The 22,408-nt window shown below is 36.5% G+C and overlaps 1 protein-coding gene and 1 pseudogene across 1 annotated transcript in view; one reads left to right on the forward strand and one right to left on the reverse strand.

The window, feature by feature from the left end:
- LOC122355803 overlaps positions 1-21,692 on the forward strand; it is a 29,780-nt pseudogene extending 8,088 nt beyond the window's left edge.
- Positions 1-22,408, reverse strand: part of thrab (thyroid hormone receptor alpha b) — a 628,197-nt gene that overhangs the window by 378,507 nt on the left and 227,282 nt on the right. The gene's annotated exons all lie outside the window — the stretch shown is intronic.

The raw sequence follows: 22,408 nt of genomic DNA on the forward strand, positions 1-22,408 counted from the left end.
CATCCACAAATGTCCTCCACACCAGAGAGAAGATAGAGAAAAGAAAGCTGAGAAACGTTGTAAACGACTGCAGGCTGAGAAGCATGCATTAAGAAAACTGAACATACATCTAAGGAAACAACTTGCAAAGATGAGAAAAGAAAAGGAAAGGGCCAGAAAAGGTGAGACAAGGGCAAAAGAACGGTTAAGCCATAGTGAGAGGCTCAAGCCAAAAGGGGGGAAGAAACTGGCAAAAGAGAGAAAGCTGGCTGTTGTTAGTTTTCTGACTAGAGATGAGAATAGTCGACTTTTACCAGGGAAAAAAGATACCATCACAAAAAACAAAATAAAAGAACAGCGAAGAATTCTCACAAAGCCACTAACAGAGCTCCATGCGCTGTACAATAGTGAAATGAAGAAGAGCCTCCACCTATCTTACAGGCAGTTTGCTAGAAGACGCCCCTTCTATGTCACTGAGCCAAAAGCCAAGGATCGGGACACATGTGCATGCATGGACCACGAAAATGTCCACCTGCTGGCCAACAAGCTCTACAGCAGAGGGCTGTTGAAAACAAAAAGCATTTCTGAGCTGCTGGCTATGATAGTGTGTGATCCAAAAAATAAGGACTGTATGGACCGTGTTTGTGCCAAGTGCTGCTTTGAGGAGGTAGAATTCCCTGAGACAGAGAGCAGCTCAGAAGTCACCTGGGAGCAGTGGAAGAGGGTAACTTCCACAAATGGAGAGAGAATGTTTGGCAACATGGTGAAACAGATCAATAGTGGAACCATCAAGGACTTGATGGAGCTTTTCTCTCAGAAGTTAGAGTCCTTGGCGATACATCAGTTTAACTGGCTGCACCAGGCAGAGCAGTTCCGCTACCTTAAACAAAACATCACAGGGTGTGAAGCTGTTCTGCATGTTGACTTCTCAGAGAATTATGCATGTAAGCTGAACACAGAGGTTCAGGCATTTCACTTTGGAGGTAGCAGACAGCAAGCGACTATCCACACAGCAGTCCTGTACACTGTGCATGGAACAAAGTCCTATGCAACACTCTCTGACAGCCTGCGCCATGACGAGCGGGCGGTGTGGGCACATCTAGAGCCCATCTTAGGAGAGCTTCGTGAAACCTTTCCACAGATCACAACCCTCCACATTCAGAGTGATGGGCCGGTTACACAGTACCGGAATAAAAACAACTTCTACCTCCTCAGTACTGTCCCTTTCCTTTCTGGGTTCACTAAGGTGACCTGGAATTATTCAGAAAAGTCTCATGGGAAAGGGGCCCCAGATGGGATTGGTGGGGCAATAAAAAGAGAAGCAGATCGCTTTGTCCAACGAGGTGGTGAACTTCAGACACCACAGCAACTCTATGAGATGCTGAACACAAGATTAGGCTCAAGCATCACACACTATTGGGTAAACAGAGAAAGCATTGAAAAGTGTGATGAGCTAATTCCTGACAATTTGGAGGCTGTGAAGGGCACCTTTAAAATACACCAGGTTTGGTCTTCCCAGCCTTCGCAGATCACTCACAGGACTGTTTCATGCTTCTGTAGGAAAACAGAGAAGAGTCCATGCCCTTGTTACAAGCCCGTAACAGTAGACCTGAGAGTGAGACGCACTGTGTGCAACACTGAGAATCCCCCAAGCTCTCCTCCTCAACCACCTAGGGAACAAGAAAACCTAGATCTTTGTGGCAAGTTTGTTGTTGTCATTTATGATGAAAAGCCTTATGTTGGCCAAGTGCTTGCGGTTGAGGGAGAAGAAGTGCAGGTCAATTGTATGCTACAATCTGGTGACAAAAACCTGTTCGTGTGGCCACAAACTGTAGATTCAATTTTCTATGACAGAAAAGATGTGCATGCTGTGATCTCTGAGCCTGAGCCAGCAACATCACGCTTCTCAAAGCTGACTCTCCAAGATTGGGTGAAGTTCAGTAATACCTCAGCTTAGAGAAATGCAAGTTGTGTTCATCACTGCCTTATGTGGCTAAATGGGTCCAGAAAAATAAATTATTTGTGATATTTGAATGTTGAAAGGTTAATTGAGACGCAAGTAGTGTTAGTCCGTGTCCAATGAATCAAAAAGGTTCCAAAAAGAGATCTTTACTCAGCTTCTTAAGTTCTTGAGTTCTTGAAGCATTTAATGTGTGTTGCTATAAAATTGTTTAAATGTTAATGTCCTTCTGATTTGTTATATTTAAATGTTGAAATGTTATTTCAATAAAAGAGTTAAATTTTATTTCGTCTTGAACTCTTTTGTGTACATTTTAACTGAAATTTTTATACCTGTGGTTTTCTTATCATTTGGGGCGACCCCATGTCATGTGGGGTAACCAACAAATGGCAATAATTACACTAAATTCATAACCAAATATCCATCAGTTTAGCCTCAAATATTAATCAGTGTTATGCTATTGCTGAATGTGTAATATCTGTATAAATGCTAATTCAGTTTTTTTGCTTTTGAAGTAAAAATCAGTATTGTAACTGGATTACGAGGAGACTCTGATATTATAGAATAAACTTGTAAAATAATGGTATTCATAAAATGAAAGGGCACTAAAGTTTGTCTTTCTTCATCAGTTTATCTACTTACTGATATGTGTTCAACTAGTCCTAATGATACATGAAAATGTGAATTTTGAGATATATTACGGTCGCCCCAGATGACTTTTTTAAGGCTATGTATTATTAACGCAAGTGTAAAAACACTAAAATGTCAAATTTTTACTTTTCTTTATAAAGGCATGTGTACACTACATTCCAAACGTTTGTAAAATGGCCAAACATATCCATATTTTTGGTATTTTAAAATTGGCCTATTCAAAAGTCTTATCCACAAACGACCCATATATATATATATATATATATATATATATATATATATATATATATATATATATATATATATATATATATATATATATATATATATATATTTTTTTTTTTTTTTTAAGTAAACTGCAAAACTTCACAAATATCAGAAAAATGTGATATAAATAATATGATGTTATAATATGAATAAATGTTTTTACATTTGCACGCTAGTGTTAAAATAGAATGTTCAAGTATGTTTAACTATTGTAGCATTCATTCAAATTTTTAAATTGGAATTTATTTTATAAAACTAGTTTTCATTTTATTTATTAGTTTAGGTTTTTTAGCAACTTTTACTCGCTTTTGTGCTTCTTGTTTCTATTTCTATTTAGCCTTTTTTGTAATTTTAGTACTTCAGCTTATAGCTGATTTATTTTACATATTTATTAAATTTATAAATTGTATTTTTAAAATATATACATGAATGTGTGTGTGTGTGTGTGTGTATATATATATATATATATATATATATATATATATATATATATATATACATTTACATGTGTATGTATATATATATATATATATATATATATATATATATATATATATATATATATATATATATATATATATATATATATATATATACACACACACAGCAATAATACACATCATGTAGACTTTTTTGATAAGGTCACAATTAATCACTTGACAGCACAAATTTTTTATCACATTTAGTTACCAATAACTATGCTCACTTATATGCAGAGGAAAAAGCAAAACAAAAAGTAAACTGTAGGCTTGGGTGATATTCTCAGATGTCAAAAATTCACGACGATAAGATGATGTAGACAACTTCAGGAAGTTATTTTCCTACGTTTTATCACGCCGCAGGACACAGTTGTCCAATTTGTATTTGTCAACTACACTTGCATATTTTGTGTATTTAAAATACCTACAGATTTTCGATATTGACTACTCAGTGTCAAAATTAGCATTAGCATACTAGCATACATGCCTTTATTGATGTGGTCAGGTTAGATTAGTATAGTTTGTTGACTAATACCTAAACGTTTCTATACCCGTCACCCATCATAGACACTTTTCAGCTAAATTGTTTCTCACTGTGTCTCCGCAGCGTTTCACCAGCAGGCTGTTCACGGTCCCCTCGAGCAGCAGAAGGGACAGCGGCAGAGCGGCCCTATCCCGTGTCAAAACTGTGGCAAGCCCTGCAAAGGCGAGGTGCTCCGGGTGCAGAACAAACACTTCCACATCAAATGCTTTGTCTGCAAAGGTAACACGTCAGTCACGACCCACTGCGCTCCGTCCAGATGCTGTTATCGTGAGGCAGTTGAGACGGTTATATAATAGCTTTTACCTTAAATGAATCTTGAAAGGCACTTTGAATGCACAGCTTCTAGAACCGAACACAAAACAAATGTGACGGAAACATCAAGGTATTTTGTTGTGCGGTGCGGCACTGTGTTTACATCGACAAACCCAATCATTTTTCATGGTGCATATTGTTCTGACAGCGTCTTCCACAACCGTAGAGCAGAGAGGAAGTTTATTAAGGTGACGGTGTCTCATCTGTTTGTGATCTAAGTTCATCAAGAATAGCTCCAATTAAGCCAAACACGTGGGTCACTCTGGATTCTTGTTTTGTCCGATTATGTACGTGTGTCTGGTTATGCATAAGCAAGATAATTTCTCCCAGCACCGGCTGTTTTCAGCTTGATGGTGTTGTGAATACAGAGAGGGGTTGCTAGGTGACATCAGGGTTGAGACAATGTTGTCGTCTTAATGGAGTTTAGCACGTTTATTCTTACCTCACAGCATCAGTCACGCCGTTAGTCAAATTGCAGTTGCTGCTCTTATTTTTTTGTTTATAACCCCCCTACCCTTAACACTTGTTGTTGTAAGTAACTCTTATAGGCTTTCACCCTTATTTTGTGGATTTAGAAAAAGTTCGCATAGTCAATGTTTCACGCTTTTTATTTCTGACGATATCGTGGATATGCACAAGAGTTTTATTCAACAAAAGTGCTTTAAAATGTTAAAAAGTGAGAGCAAAGAGATTTTGATGTTACAGAGGATTTCTGTTCTATTTCTGTTGCTCTGCTTTTAAAGAATCTTGAAAAAGCTGATCAGTTTCTATAAAGATATTATAATTCGCACCACTGTCACTTCACTTAGTAGCCTTAAAAAAGATACCAATATGTACCATTTAGGTGCTAAAAGTTACATTTTAAGTACAGATGTTACTCTAAGGTACTAATGTGCAAGGTTAAGGGGTTAAAAGGAAAAGGATTTGCAAAAGTGACATTTTTTTTGTACCTTTTTTCTTGTGCACCAACAGCATATTAAAGTGATTTCTGAAGGATCATGATTGCTGCTAAAAATTCAGCTTTTTTTGGTTTACAGTATTTTCAAATAGAAAAACCTTTATTTTAAACTGTAATATTATTCCACAATATTTGTTTTAATGTATTTTTGATCAAATTATTTTAAGCTTTTAAACTGTAGTGTATAAAATTGACTTTTAATTGTTACTTGTTTACTTAAATAAAATGGGCATTTTTTGTAATACATTTTGTAATACCTTTGAGCTTTCTGCATTAGTATTTTTTAATTAACAAAGACTTTAATGCTGGCCCTGCCAAATTCTCCCATTAGCATTGACAGTGGAGAGACTGTGATTTTTTTATTTCTATTCATCCAAAATGCTTAATAAAATTATATATTAGGTGTATCAACAAAAAATGTGAACAGCATGGAATGTAAATATTTCTAGACATGAATTGCTTTAATTGCTAAGACTTTAATTGTTAAAGTTTGCACTTACGTTCTTGATCATACATGATTCTTCAACTTCAGCAATTACAAATACAATGCCTCATTGTTTTTTCTTTTATAGGAGTCGTTCTAGGAACGCTGGTTATGTGGGCGGGTGTTGTTTTTACAGGAAGTGTGTTTGAGAGTGTGTCTTTCCAGCGCTCAGTGTGCCGTCACACCACCTTCAACTCATTTGTTATGTAAAACATCAAACAAACCAGATGATATTGCTTCATTCTAAGATGTTTTAGAGCCTTCGTATGGAGGTCTGGAGAAGGACAGAGACACGTGGGGGAATTCAGTTATTGTAAAAGTGCCTGTATTTGTTTAATGCACACCATGACAACATGGCAATGCTATTCTGCACAGTGGGGATTTCATTGCTCCATAAAGGCTGGACTGAGCACGCCCAGCGCTGTTCCAAACATGTGAGCTCAAATATATTATTCAATCAAAATACAAATACATATGCATAAAAAATCGATATACACGCAGCATTTCTCAGCAGGTTTGAAAAGAAAGGAAAATATCATTATGGACATAAACACACCAGTAGTGCAAGGTTTTATGCAAATTGGAGTAATTGTAAATGTTACCAGAGAGGGATATCTATTTAAAACATGCTACTAACTCAATATTAATAAAGTATTACTTATCAAATATCAACAATTTAAAGATCTTCTAAAATATGCATATTCTGTGTGTATTTACTCCTGCTCAAATGTGTGACCTACACCCTACTGAAAACACCCTAATACAGCTGCCTTTTGTTTGCCCGAATCCCTTAGCGAATTTTTATTATCAACACAAAGATACTATGCACACAAACACACACACACACACACGCAAACCACAGCAAAGACATGAATCTTGATACCTCATCTTGGGAAAATGTTGCAATGCTTGATTTCGAATTCTTAGTCTGTGGTTTCCCAAACCTAAAAAAAAATCCCTTGTATTTTTGCCGAGGCCAGGCTGTGTTCTATCTTCTATCTTCTCTGTCCTCACAGAGCTAGAATTTAACATCTGAAACATGAAGAGCCTCATATATTTATAAGTGTGTGTTTGACAAGTGATATGCTTTCTGCAGGCCTGTACGTATGCATACTTGTATGCGTGGACATTTTCATCGTTCTAATTTTGTAATTCAAAAATATGTTGATTAGTGAATCTGCTTTATCTTGAATTTTTGGTTTGTTTCGTTGTCGTTTCCGTCTTGTTTCGGTAGTTTTTCAAAGAATCCCCTAAGTACATATTTCCCAGTTAAATTAAATCATGCCAGTTTGATTTAACACACAAAATGAAATTGTTTCCCGCAACAGAGCACAATGTGTTTGTGTCAGGTTTATCATCTCAAACTGTTTCCCGCTGCACTGTCCTTATAGACGCTACTGGACATGCGTGCTTTGACATGGCCCTAACTTAACTTCCAATAGACATCCTAACAGAATCAATAACAGTAGATTATTGATAACAAACAAAGTATGCCTTACATACAGAATGAAATGAAAATGATGTTTTCTAAAGACAGCCTTCTTTCAGAAACGCAGTGACACTCACGCCTTTGTTTGATTTTCAGACGTGCCTTACGTGCTCATGTTTATTCAATGAAGCCTTTTGGAAAATTGGTTTTGTTTTGATGTCGTGGCAGGTCGCCACAAAAAAATTTAATGTATGGGAAAAACGTATCACATGGCACAGTAACCCGAGACAAACTTCATTAGTTATCATTAGCTGTGTTTGTGGCCGGCGGCACTAACCAGAACGATAAACAAACACATACTGGATGTTAACTTCGGGCCAGGCACGTGCTCCCGATGAAACCGTGTATATAACGACACCACAGATCCAGAAGGATTCAGCAGAATTAATAAAATTACACACTTTATTTAGTTCCTCTTTTAGTAGCGCTCATCAGGGATATTAAGCCACGGAGGCTTTCTATTCATAATTTAGCACTAATAACCCAACACTGGTGCAGTGAAGCCATGGATGCTGTGAAATGACAAATATGGATTTCTCCTATTCTCTGACATTTTCATTAAATTAACACATTATTATGTAATCCCATCTGGATCCCATCCCACTGGATTATGATCAGCTTAGATTCACTCAAATAGCATTAAATATCTCTAGAAAATAGGCAGGATGCAACTGCTTTTTTTGCTGCTCATTTACAGATGTTGGCTTATCTGTAAATAAAACTGTGCGCTGCATATATTAGAACATGTTTAGTTAAGTACATTGTGCTCTGGGTGTGTGATTGTGTGTGTGTTTTTGTCTGTTTGGGAGTTTACGTGCTTGTACCATAGTTTGAAAAAAATTAGCAAAATTATTCATAAATAAGTAAAATAATGCAAAAGCAAATTTCTTGATGGCTAATGCTGGATTTGGTTTAGTGTATAGTATATGGTTCCACTTCATTTTAAGGTCCAATTCTTGCTAATAACAAACCATTAACTACTACTTTTGCCTCAGTAAACTGCTAATAAACTGCTGCTTGGAATATGGTCATACAGAATATGCGCTTTTTATTTACTAATAAACAGCCAATGTCGACAATAGGGATTCTATAATAAGCAACTAGTTAATGCTGAGAATTGGTCCCTGTACTAAAGTGTTTCATAGTGTTTGTATACATTTTAGTTTTATCTAAAACATATAAATTATTTGGACAATTAATAGTAAATGTGTAATGTGTAAACGTTTTTACACGATTATTTATTTTAATGTTTTACATATATATGTGTGTGTGTTGTAAGAATGTGTGTATAATTGTAACAATATTTTTGGATATTACTGTTCTGCGTTATTTTTGATAAAACAAATGCCTTGGTGAGCATGAGACCTTTCTCAATAACATTTTAAAACCCTGGTATTGCAGTATTGTTGTCTATAGGTCAGTATTATAGGTCATTCCTGTAATTTAAAGCCAATCCATGTTATGTAATTTCACATCAGACAATATGGTAAAAATGGTGTGGGTATTTTGTTACTGTTTTTGCGATCTCTTTTCAAGGCCTGCAGGAGCGTGCACATTCTGCGTATCACAATAACACTAATACCACTAACCCACTTATATAGTCGTTACACACTCACTGAACTTCAGATAAAAAGATATGTTTAAATTAATTTAGCTGTATGTATAGGTACGCGCTATACAAAAGGTGTCATATTGCAAACAACATCATAACAATACAACAACAAATACTGGTATACTACCTTTTTCCATTTGACAAAAGTCAAGTGAATATAATTTTGGATCAGTGTTAAAAAAATGTTATTTCCTAATTGATGTTTAATTGTCATAATAGCTAAAAATGGATAATGAACCATAATTGACCACATTTCTTTTTGCTTTATTTTGTGTATATGCATGTGTGCATATAATGTTTGCTGTTATGTAGGCTACGTATTAATTCAGTGCACTAGTTTGTCTGGCTAGTAGCCCAGGCCTATCATTGCGGTGTCTACAGTATGTGCTTGTTCAAAGATGCGCTTTCTTGTCATACTCCAATTTTTCCGCCATGAGACAGTCAGCTACGTGCAGTTGCATGTCCAAGCCTTCTTCATTATATTAGTGCACACTAATTTGCTCTCATGTGTAAGTTATAGATTAATCGCAGGTCATTAGAGACACTCAGCATCACATAGAACAGAACACTCTGTGCTATAGTGCAGTGAACGCTCAGAACTCTCAAGGTTAAAGTCACGGCTGGAGATTGTGATCCTCTGCCAAATGAAGGTGATGATGCAGGAGTTCTTCTGATCATTAGGTCATTGATGCAAGGTTCATATCCAAAGGTGTGTTAATACTTAATAGTGTTGTTTTCTGCATTATCTGCTGGATGCAATAGTGTGATACCGTGTTTATTATGAGGTAGTCTTAACCTCAAAAATGCCACCCACAGTCCATTAGCAGACGGTCTAATCCAGTGTCACTAGCTGTACTTAATGCTTTTACTTACCTTTAAAGTAGTACACTTTCATGCTCTTAAAGAGTATTCTCTCGCTTTCTAAGTTTGTATTGCTTTGTATTAAATATTATTTTCTAATTAGCCATCTGCACCAGACCATTAGCCAAAAATTAGCCTATAAATTAATTTGCCAGAGAAAGTATATGCAGTATTAACAATACTTTGATTATGCCCAAGTCTGGTGGTCTCAGCACTCTTACACTTGGCGGTGCTAAATTCAATGACCTCCTGATCCTTCCTGGTCCGGTGGTCACAATACTTCCTGATTCTTTGGTCCCAGTACTTCCTAGCGTAGATGTCCAAAGTCCGATGGTCTCAGCTCTCTGAAGTCAAGTGGTCTCAGTTGTCCCTAGCTCAGTGGTACTATAGTCTCAGACATCCCTAGCCCTGTGGTCCCATGTCTGGTTGGCTGTGAGTCCCCATCTGGTGGCCCGAGAGGTGGCACCTCCAGTTATACGACACACACTTTCCTGACTGACTCAAAGGTGCTGGCATCTGCTGCGACATCTCCAGAGTCAGTGGCGTCTTATGTGGCTATCCTAACTCCTCAAAAGTTCACTTCACAACCAGGAGCGCCACCCTGAGTCTTTAAAGTTTACCCTCATAGCCAGAAAGGCTATCTCTGACTCCTCTGACTACCCCTGTACTGTCATGGTGCTATACCCTGCCATGCTAGTCATCTTATCAGCCCTAGGCCTCTTCCTCCTCTAGTAAGCCCTGGTGTTGTCCGGCTCCAGTCCTGGTGGTCATTTACTATGGTCGCCAACTCAGCCAGCTTTGCTAAGATGGTCTCCTCATCTTGAGTGGTCTTGGCTCCACCCTGTTGGTGGTCATCTTATGTTCATATAGATCTTAGGCATTGTGAGACCACAATATGACATGCTGAAGTTTTGCTCTAATTCTTTTCCAGATGTGACATCAGTAGCCTGTCTGTTGGATTATTACTTTAATAAATATATATAATATAAATATAATCTAATTTATGTCAAAATTCAACCCCCTTATTTAGAGGAACAGCAGACCCTCTCCAGGCAGCCAACTCCTGAAAGCATCCCTTTAGCGCCATTTTAGATTGCCAGAGAATTTACTTGGAACTCTAGCTAGCTAGTGTTGGCTTAGACAGTGTGTAGAGGGGTTATGTTACCCTACAGGAATAAAATGCTTCCCTCTGTTTACGTGAGTCCTGCCAATTACATGTCACTAGTGCTAGCTTTCATAATTCTTTGGCCTTGAGGAAAGAGATTTAACCTTGTGCAGCTTCATTGACCTTTTACCAATAGCTTCCTGAGATTGTTCCAAAGGTATCCCTTTGATTTTGGAGCGCCTCAGGTGAGTAATGTGTAAAGGAAGTGCTTTCACCCGCCAGCAAGTTTTTTTATAATCTTGTTTACTTGCATTGCAAAGTTTAGGTTTCAGAGAGTCAGACATGTCAGAACAGCGATCCAGAGATTTTATTTCGAGTCCAATATTAAGATCCTCAAGTTTCCATGTTGACTTACTCAGTTCACCTCCCAATTTATCTTGTTTGCAGTCCTTCCCTATTCTATAGTCTGCTTATCTTCCTCCACCATAATTTTTCCACGTTCCATTTCTCCTAGCCCAACCCATCCTCTTTTTAGTGCTGCTTGTATAACCTCCTTAACTGTGCTGTTTTTTAAATATTTTTTTTCTAATTTATCTGCTCTTTTCTGTGTCTATAACCTTCAATCATCAGATGGCAGGTGTGACGTTCTTGGGAGCTTAAGCACCCAAAGTGTTCATTCCCAAGGCACTGATGGGGTGTCCATCTGGAGCACTTAAACCCAGGCAGGGCTGTTCCTGGAATTGTTCTGGTATTTGTTGTTTTGAATGAAAACATCCTCTAGATTTCAAAATGATAACTAACATTATAATGTGCACACTTTCAGCTGCTCGTGTGTGATCATGGGAGACATTCTTTGCTGCTCTTATTCAGGTGTTGTTTTCTGTCTGCAGCTGAGCTAAATATACCCGGCAGGGTGAAAGACACACCCTGTGGTGCCCAGTGTTGAGGACTTCTTATCATTGCAGGGTTTGGGTTACATTCCTCAGTACTCGATGGGTAAAAGTATGCTTAGAGCAGTGGTTTTCAATCTGGGGTCCAGGGGCAGAGCTGCAATAGGATGCTGAGGGGTCCACAAAAACCTTTAGTGAAAAGTATTAGTCAATGGGATCAATGGGATCAATCATTTCTATTTTACTCTATTGGCAGCACAATTAGTAACTGAAAAAAATTAGGAATGTTTATGCAAAAGATAATTTGCTCCCACTATTAGTTGGCCTTAACTATGTACTTACATTTAAATTAATAATTTTTTACAGTGCACTTATTGTGTACATACATGTTTATACATCATACTTATTATATTATATTATTTTATATTTTATATTTCTATAATACCTATATGCAATTACATCTGTAATTAATTCATGTAATTAGATTTATAATTACACTGTTAACCCATCTCATACACCTTAACCCACCTTTAAACAAGTTATACACCATTACCCATACCCAAGTTATACATATTAATAGAAGTATCTTATAAAGGTGTCTTATTCTCTTATGAGAAGTATCTGAAGATGATCAAAATAAGATGCATGTCTATCATTGGTCAAATTCATATAGCATCATGCATTCATAAAGCATCCATGGCTTCTATTAAAAATCCATTTTGCTTAAAGAAATGAGAGGATTAAATGTTGTTTTCAGTCTTACTCTGGGTGTGTGCTGCCCTCTTACCTTAGATGTTCTCTTTAAGGCCTTTTATGAGGAAGTTTTAATTCATTTGCAACAGATTTCACACATTGTCACATCGCATATGCCTATAACCTAGCCTAACCTTCCACATCACAGGCGCCAACCAATCATTCTTTAGCAGCTGTGGAAAATATGCCTGTGATTTCCTGAGCAACATTCCTGTGTTATTGTTTGGATTTTTACTACGAGAGGAACGTTACTAGAACACACTGTGTTGTGCTAGCATAGGAATTAGTACACGTATTAGTATAAGTGTGCAGTTTGGTGTGTAAAAGAGCAAGAGAGTGCTAAAGCTTATTATGTAACAGCAAAGTGAGGTCAGTCAAGATTGGATCTTACAGAGGCGGGTGGTTAACTGTGAGGATGCATACTGATGCATATGTTTCAAGTTATTCTCAAATGCTTCTCTAAAAAAATTACGATTATTGAAAAATGCAGTAAGAATAAAAAGCAATAAAATTAATATGGATTTGAATTGAGTGTTTCCTTCTGTTCAATGTCTTATTTGCTTCTGAAAAATGTACAGTATTTTACTTTAAAATTACATCAATGTATTACATTGTTTTTTATTGTATATAGCAGGAATTTTTTTTTTTACCATAGCATTTTTAGAATGTTTTACTGTTAAAATGATAAAAGCAGACTAATAAGGACCGAAGAAAGAGTTTTTGTCTGTTATTCAGAATGAGAAATCTCAGAAAGAAAAGCCATGGGAGAGAAGGAAATTCCACAGTTATCATTTACCTCAGAGGAGGTGGAAAATGGATCGGCCCTGAGAATGATGTCATCGGAGCGTGTCTGTGTGTATTATGTTCCTGATGTGGTTCCTGTTTTAGTGGAAAAAGGGCTGTGAGAAAAGGAAAGAGAGAGTGAGGAGAGATGAAGAAAGTCAATGAGAAAGAGGGGGGAAAATTAGAGGAAGGTTGTGTTTCATTTTGTTTTGTCCTGTCCACTCAAGCACCTGCCCACTCTCCTGGATGATGTCATGGTGTGCTGATTAGAAACACAACAATTATTCTGCTCACATAAACAATTGGACACACACCCAAACACGTAATTTGGGTAGTCATCATTATGTCATTATGGGTAATACTCGTGTTTATTTCTCAAACCAGTTAAAGCACAAACCGGTGTTCATTTTGACAGCAAACGTTAGTCACTTAATAGGCACCACTTTGTTGGATGTCTTTCAAACTTTCCCTCCCAAATATTTTCTTCTCATTTTGTATTGACAAAATTGTCTTTGAAGTAAAAAACATTGTCAAAATTCATAAATTCTTCATCATCGAAATTAACACTGGCAAACTCAAAAGTTTTTGTGGTCATGTTTGTCACATTAAGATCCATACATGACTTTTGCTATAAGCTGTAAGTCTAATCTGTGTATTAGATCCATTAGGTCCATCAATATTGTATATTTAGAACACTGATTATTAGTGACCTTAAATAGAAGCACCAACAGGTTTCTGCTCCATGTAATCTTGCTTGAATATTCTTTTTAGGTTTTGCACACAGATTGCATTCTGGAAATGTCATGTTATCATTAAACATGCGCACATTGTAACAATAACTGTCTCTCTTTTCCTTTTCTGCAGTGTGTGGATGTTGATTTGGCTCAGGAGGCTTTTTGTGCGTCAAGGCGAGTATATCTGCACTCTGGATTATCAGCGACTATATGGCACCCGTTGCTTCAGCTGTGAAGAGTTCATTGAAGGGGAAGTTGTGTCTCGCCTGGGCAAGACATACCATCCAGCGCTGCTTTGTCTGTGCCATCTGCAAGTAAGACACACATTCAAACATAAAATATTGAACCTTATGACTGGTATAGTGGTGCTGGATCACATATTACAATTAGTATCAGTTAAATGTGATTGTCAAATATTAATAATTTACACAGTTAATGTCTTAATAATAATAATTATAATAATTGCTTTATAATTCATTGTGCTTCTTCAGACATTAACAGTGTTCGCTTATCTATTAATTTCTTTCCAGTGTATTATATTATGTAAATAGTGTGAACAAAAATTATGTGCACAATGCGTGTAAAAAAAAATGCAATCAGGACTTTTTGCATGCAGGGTTTTGTATCTCACGGAGATGTACTACTGTGTTTCCATGTGTGTGTGTGTTTATGCTAGCTTGTGGAAATGCCATTTGTAGTGTTTTATTTTGAAATGTTCTTCCGCTGACAGTGTGTGTGAGTGAATTTTATGGGAAGAGCAGACTTGTTACTCAGGAGGGAAGGAAAGGGGACCTGTCAGCTTTCAGTAAGAATGTTAAGTGTATGCTGTGCTCCCAGGCCACTTATTTCCAGAGTGGTGTAGGGTGTCCCTCAGTCTCTGAATGGCTGTTGTGTATGTGACATGTTGCTCAGAACGTGGCCCTCCTACATTTTAATAGCAGTGCCCATGCTTCTGTGGACATGGTGTACCCAGTTGGTGTCTTGGGTTTGACTGGATTTTAAATCACCTCATAAATCTCACTTGTAGTGACTCTGGATGACTTTATTTAACTTATTCCCACAAGTAGTGTTTCTACATTTTGCCAGTAAGAAATTATTGTTACTTCTATTATTATAACTTCAAAGGCAGACAGTGAGTAGTAGGTGTGAACAGAGGTCTACAGAACTAAATGATGACATTTATAAAACTAAACTGGGCCAGCAACCACAGGAACAGTATTCGTTGTTATACCAAGAAAAACAGACAACCAGTATCCATCACAGAGTTTTGGATAACATAGACTAGCTTCGTTAGTAATTCACTGTCAGGCGATGGTGTGTTAATTGGACATGGACTTTCACTCTTCATTTGGACGGTGAGAGCACGAGCTGATGATCAACATACTGTGATATCATCAGCTCTCGTACTGAACTATCAGCCAAAGAGATAATTGGACAGGTGCCATCATAAGCCTGTCTTATAATGACCTGCTTTAGCTGAGAGGTCTTATGCCTGCCATGTTAATTGTGCTGTATCACCAGAAATGTCTTACCCCCTGGTTTCACAGGCAAGGCTTAAGCCCTAGTCCTGGACTAAAATGTAAATCTGAGCTGTTTAACAAAAAGAAACTGACTGACCTTAAAACATGTCAGTGCCTTTGTTTTGTCTTAAGATACACACCAGTAATCACGTTTTCCAAGGCATGTTTAAAACAGATACTTGCATATGTCAATTTTTAAATTTAAAACCGGTTTTACTTAACTTGGTTAAAACTACATAAACTACATGAATTTAGGTTTATATTTATTTAATATCAGTATTTACTTACATTTATTTCATATTTAAAATCGATATTATAAGTCTAATTATAGTCTGACAATAGTGCTCCATACAGAGATCTGATCTCATCATCATCCAATAAAATTAAGATACAGAACAAACTGAGACAGGCTAAATCTAGAAAAACTGTGGCAACATCTCCAAGATACTTCAAGAGACCTACCTGCAGAGCTACCTGAAAATTATGCACAAGTGCATCTAGGGCAAAAACTGCATTAAACACAAAGGATGGTCACACCAAATGTTGATTTATATGAAGGAGTTAAATGATTAAAAAATGTATATTTATTCCTTTTTTTTGACAGAGTTCTCATTTTACAGAATTTGGTGCCCAAAACTTTTAACGTTATTATCACGTTGCGGGTAGGTTTTTGGTCAATACCAAAAAAAGCACCAAAAAAGTAGTTCAAAGGTATGCCATGCTATATTTAATGCTGCAAGTATTTTTATTTTTTGTGTGTGAAAGTCAGGCTAAAATATTAGTAATTATTTCCTGAAACCCTGTCCAAAGATCTGAAAGTATGCATGCAAAAACATAGCAGTGATGCCAAACAACATTGGTTGTCATGTGTGTCATAACTGGTTTTGATGCGTCATGTGCAAATATTCAAATAAAGAGCTAGTAAATAGCTTTAGAAGACTTTCTTTAAACTTATTTTAGGGTGCTGTTTGTCTGACAGCTTTCGTTCTCATTACTTCTAAAGACTTTAAAGATTTTTGTAAATGAAAGTGTCCTGGTTTTTTTTATAAAATTTTGGGAGAACTATACCTCTGCATTTGCTTACAATTTAAGTGATTTAATTTAAAAGATTAACAAAGTAATAATCGTACAGTGTCGCCAGCTCGATTATGCTAAAAGTTTCATTTGTCACCCTTTTTGTGAGTTGTGCGTGTCCCTGCATCTGATCTAAATTTAAAATAGTTTGAGAAACTAGTGTAGTTCATCCTCATGTGAAAGTGACTTTATAACTTTGGTGAGTGATGAGGTGACTGTGTGTGTGTGTGTGTGTATTTCTGGCAGGCAGCCTTTTCCAGCTGGGGGCCGCGTGACGTTTAATGGGAAGGAGTGCGTTTGTGAAAATGCACTCAGCCTGTGCCGATCAACAGCACGGCATCCCCACAGGCTGTGCACAGTGAGTACTGTTTCTGCATTGCAATCTATTTCATTCTGTGTTAGTCTCTTTCTCTCTAAAACACACTCACTCATTCATTTCCTAAATGTCTGCAATGACAGCTTACCTGCCGTTTCACTAGTAATACACTGCACTTTTGTCTCGCTCACTGCAGATTGCTGTGGCTGTGGGAAGGAGTTTAAAATGAGCAGTCTCTGGTGGCGTTGGACAAGCACTGGCACCTTGGCTGCTTCAAGTGCAAAGTGTGCAATAAAGTGCTTAATGCAGAATATATCAGCAAGTTAGTCCCACTCTCACTCTTCTCTGTGTGTGAATTGTGTGTGTACTTTGCTCGATCGTAGTAATGCAATCTCTGAGGCTGCTGGACCCTCTGGAAGGACTCAACGTTATTGATGTGCTGAAATATGAAAAGAACAGAGGGTTTCTCAAGGCCAGAGCAAACCGAGATCTGTCACATCCCTTGAGTTCTAGTGAAATACTTCTTCTGTAATGTGTGTTGATGTTCTGCAGGGACAGGATCCCTACTGTGAGGCAGACTACCCACGCCATGTTTGGCATCCAGTGTGAAACCTGCAAGAAATACATCACTGGAAAAGTACTTGAGGTTTAAAGAAAACTTTTCTATTTGTCAGGGTTCATTAATGAATGGATTCATTAACAAATGGAAGTAGATGAATGGATCAACACAAATTAAATAAATTTTAACATTAAACACATTTTAGTCATAATATTAACACAAAATGAATGAAAAAGTTTTTCCTGGTTTTCCAGGACATAATGAAAGAGTTAATTTAATTTAATTTAATAATAGCCAGTATAGGTATTAGTTACATGACAGCCATGAATGAGGAGAGAGGGACATTCTAATGCTAAAGAATTTTTATTGGATAAAAATCTGCAGTGCAGGATGAATTGATCCATTTTCAAGAGACAGATTTCAAATTTAACTTGTGCATTTCTGCTAAATAAATCATCAACATTTAAGAGTGAACTTGCATAAAACCAAGATGTCTCAAAGTGCGTGAGAAATAAAGCCATTTTCTCCATATTCTGTTTCAAAGGTTTCACATTCACGGAGTAGAATGGTTTATTAATGCTATTTCATTTTGGACTGTGTAACTTAAGACTTTGTTGTTGAGTTTATACAGCTTTACAGTGTGTGTAGAAGGCTTTTATTCGATCTGAGAGCTTGGGCTTGTACTCTGTAATCCGAAGTGGTCATATTCACAAAGACAATCTCAGTCAATTCCAACCCATCTGTATCATAATTACAGTAAAGAAACAATATATCTGCTCTTTTTTTGCCTCTCACTTTTTCTGCTTTGTTCACTCTCTTTTGTACTTACATACAAACCTTTCTTAATTTCTGAAAACAGCCATTTTGTTACACTCTAACAAGCACCCCTGGATTTAGTTGGTTTTGAGTTTGCCATTAGTAGTCTCATGAGTAAATGTTGCTTGTTAAAAAGCATACATTTCATATCTGTCACATATGCATAAAGATCTACAGCTTAGCGTACTTTAAAGCTCTATAAATAGGTGTATCTGTGTGTGTGTGTCAGTGAGTAGGACACTGTTGCTATAGCAACTGTCCCATTGGCACTGCCACTTGCTCTCAGTAACCTGTAAAATTAGATTGAGTCACTTTGTGACATCATGGTTTAGGATGGTAGTTTAACTACACAATTTCTATGCCAAGCGCTTTGAGCAGATGTAAAATAAATGAAGTCATGCAAAACAATATCTTGGCATCTGTGCTTTTGCCCTCAGCAACATTTTTTACATGAACTGAAGGCTAGTTGATACAGGTATCCTAATGTTAACTAGAATAATTAGCCCACCTTTCAGGAGTAATGCCAGGTCCCAAGTCTAGGCAGCAACGGGGTACTGAGGTAATCAAAGGTGAAGGATTTTATTGTGTATTTGAGGGATTTTTAAACAGTCCATTGGTTGCTGTTGTAAAGTAAGGTAACAGAAGTAGAGCACAAACAGAGCACGGTTTGCAGGTCTTATTTGCTCTGTGGCATTGATTGGGAATTATATCTGAGCCTGAAATGTCATGACATTTTGAGGGCAGGACTGTAACTGTGTTGAAAGTGAATGGAGGGGATGAGTAGATTTTCTAGTGCATGTTTTGATATGTGAGATATTAAATCGATCGTTACAATCCAATCAATCAATCTTTTTCATTTATATACGCTTTTAACAACATAGGTTGTTAAAGCACTATACAGTATAAAGTTGAAGAATACTAGAACAGTAAAAGTAGTATGATACAGCTTGCTGAAAATTTCCGATCATAGATGGGTCTTTTAGGACTTCTAATGAAGGCTGATGAAAAATGGATGACAGGAAGATATAAAAGATTGATTTTGCTAATCTGTACTCTTTCAGGAATGGACGGAACTATTTACCTCATGAACTAAATCTAACTTGGAAGGGACCCCAAATATTTAAAGGAATAGTGCATTATTACAGCCTGATAGAGCTCTTATGAAACACTAAAACGATTAAATTAAAATAAAATTAATATTAGAGAGAATAAGAAATGAAGAACAAGACTTTACCCTTTTCTTTTGGTGATAATGGTACAGTTATGGGAATGAAGTGCATTTTAAAATATATTAACACAGAATAAAGTTGAATAATTCGCCACAATAATTTCACATCATTATTGTTTTTTTACTGTATTTAACGCTAATGATCCAATAAGCGTGGCCTTGTGAAGAACCCTCAGAGACTTTCATAAAATCTCACCAACCCCAAACTTTTTGAATGGCAGAGTGATAGTGGTATATAAAATAAAACCAGTGCCATTTATTTATGGCATGTTATCTGTCACTTTGTTTCAAATGAGTCAATATAATTTCATCCCAAATGGTGAAAACGGAGAAACAAAGTATTTTTCTGCACATTTTTTGTGTATTTTCACAGCAAAACACCATGATCTAAACAGGACAAACTCAGTATGATTTATTTACATTTGCATCCTGTGGTCCCTCTGCTGTTTCAGACACACTTACTGCAGACAGTGTGTTCCCTGCCTGTCATTAGCATTTAAACTGCAAATAAAGTTCATTATTTGGGAAATAAAGCAGAAATTAATATGAGTACCCCCATATGAGTATATATACAAAATATGTAAGGTGAATGACTGATATGTGCCCTTTTTTGTGTTTATCTGAGGCTGGAGAAAAACACTATCATCCCATGTGCCAGATGCACATTGTAGAGCAGATGTTTGGAGAGGGGGAGGAGATGTACCTGCAAGGTAATTTAAAGATCATCAAATTTACGATTTGATGCAGATACTGAAATTTGCTGATGTTTTATTAAAACTAATACTTCAATACAATGCATATTGCTTCTATTTTATTAGTGAGGTATTTGAATATGACAATTAATGTGTAGAAATTGTACAGATTATATTCCCAGCAACAAAGTATAACAATCTGTGATCTGTTGTTGGCTACGATTAGCAACAGTCACAGTTGAGGGAGATACATTTATTTTGAATGCAGCATTTTCCTCTGCAAAGTCCTCTCTAAATTTTAAGCGTAATACCAGACAGACAGGCACAGATAAAACCGAGTGACACTGACAATAATTTTTGAATCATAATTGTGAGTGTTCTGTTCTGTACATCTGTCTTTGACAAAAACAAGAATGGATATTTTGTTTGTATTTTAAACAGCAATAGACAGTCATATAGCACTATGATCACCAAAGTTTAGGCTCTACAGTTGTTCTGACTTAAATTATAAAGAAGGAAATACACCTTTGACATGATAAGATAAATATGGTTTTATTTTAATCTCTTGTGGCCCACCTCAAACTCTGCAATACTTCAGTATCTTGTTGAGCTCTTGTTGCAGTAATTTACTACAGAAACTTACTGCACTGCAGTTTTGTCAAAGAAGATTTATGGTCAGATCTGCTTTTAGAAAGCAGAATCAGTTAGACGCTAAAATGTAATAAAAAGATCAGTTGGACTCATTCAAAGGTAGAAAAATTGTGTTACTTTGTTTATGAATGGCAGTTGATATGATAGTATATGTGAACATGCTAACTCCACAAAGGAAAGATTTATGTGAAATATGTTTGAATTTAGAACAGAGATATTTTAAAGATACAATTATTGCACAAAAGTATTCAAAATGTATACACTACTGTTCTGTTTTTAAATGTTTTTGAAGTGTCACCTCTGTTGCATTTATTTGATAAGAATCTGGCAAAAAAAAAAAAAAAGCGGCAAAAAATAAACAGAGTGATGGGATATGCAAAGCTTAATTTTCAGCAATATACCATGTATCATGACCATTCAGAAATCAGTCTGAATTGAAAATAGTATTGCACTTATTATTATTGATGTTCCAGAATGGTTATGCTGTTTGAAGATGTTTTTGTGGACACTTATGATGCTTCTCTCTTTGGATTTTTTGATGCAGATGGAATATCTCCAAAAGAAATTTGCATCCAAAATGAATTTAGACATTTGTAATTCTACTAAATACCATACCATATATATCACACCTAAAAGAAAATGGATCATGCAGAAAGTCCATACATGAGATAAATACAAAACATTTCTTACACTGAATAAATTAATTAAATTAAATATATTGCTCTGCCCAAGCTTGAAGGCAACTGACTTCATAAATCAGTATAATGACACCAGATAGCTAATAATTCCACAAGTGGGTTCAAGAAAGTAGAAATTGAGCCATTTTGAGTGTTAAACACTTCTACGTAGAGCCAGCTATATTTTTAATATATGGACATGTGAGTTATTTTGGCTTTCTCTTTTACAGGTTCTTCCATCTGGCATCCTCCTTGGCAGACAGGCAGGTGGCAGTATGGAGGAGAAAGAGTAAGATAAATCTCGCTTAACTGTAAACTTGCAACTAGAGAAGACAGGAGGGTGAATTAACTAAACAGTTGCAAAGCACAAAAACCTATATCTAATGTACCTTACAATTTAATATGACTAGGAACCAGATCTGAAAGTCCTTTGCTTGTTGTAAATTAAAAGAAAAACTCACTACTTCAGCCCACATAAAGGAAATGGGTTATCAGCACATTTCAAATATATCTTTACAAGCAGAAAAAGTGATGGAATAGCTGATCTTGGTGAGCCACTGGTAACATGGTATCAGAGATTATACAATTGCCTGGATCATGGTGGTGGAGTGATGTTATGCAGTTCCAGTAAAATATGCCCAAGATTAGGTGAGTCTGCTGTAGTAATGTAGCTCATAGAACCACTCTATAAGTTGGACATTTTTTCTATACAATTTTTGCATGGTTGCGTTATTAAAAAATGTAAAAATCTTAAAAATCATCTGCAATAAATAAATTATTTGACTTGAATGGACTAAAGGACTAAGTCTAGAATCAGTAATGGACCCTAAAGACAATCAGCAGAGGCGTGGGATTTAAATTTTATCCCTATTGTGCTACAAATGAAATAAGCTCAGTTAGGTGGCTGACATGCTCTGAAATACATTGCAAAATCATTGTTTAATAGGAAGTCAGCTAGTTAATCCAAGGTGATATGCAGTGTAGACGCTTCACTGCCAGTAACCCTTTCCCTGC

This window comes from Puntigrus tetrazona, chromosome 12 (assembly GCF_018831695.1).
Source record: "Puntigrus tetrazona isolate hp1 chromosome 12, ASM1883169v1, whole genome shotgun sequence".
Lineage (NCBI taxonomy): Eukaryota > Metazoa > Chordata > Actinopteri > Cypriniformes > Cyprinidae > Puntigrus > Puntigrus tetrazona.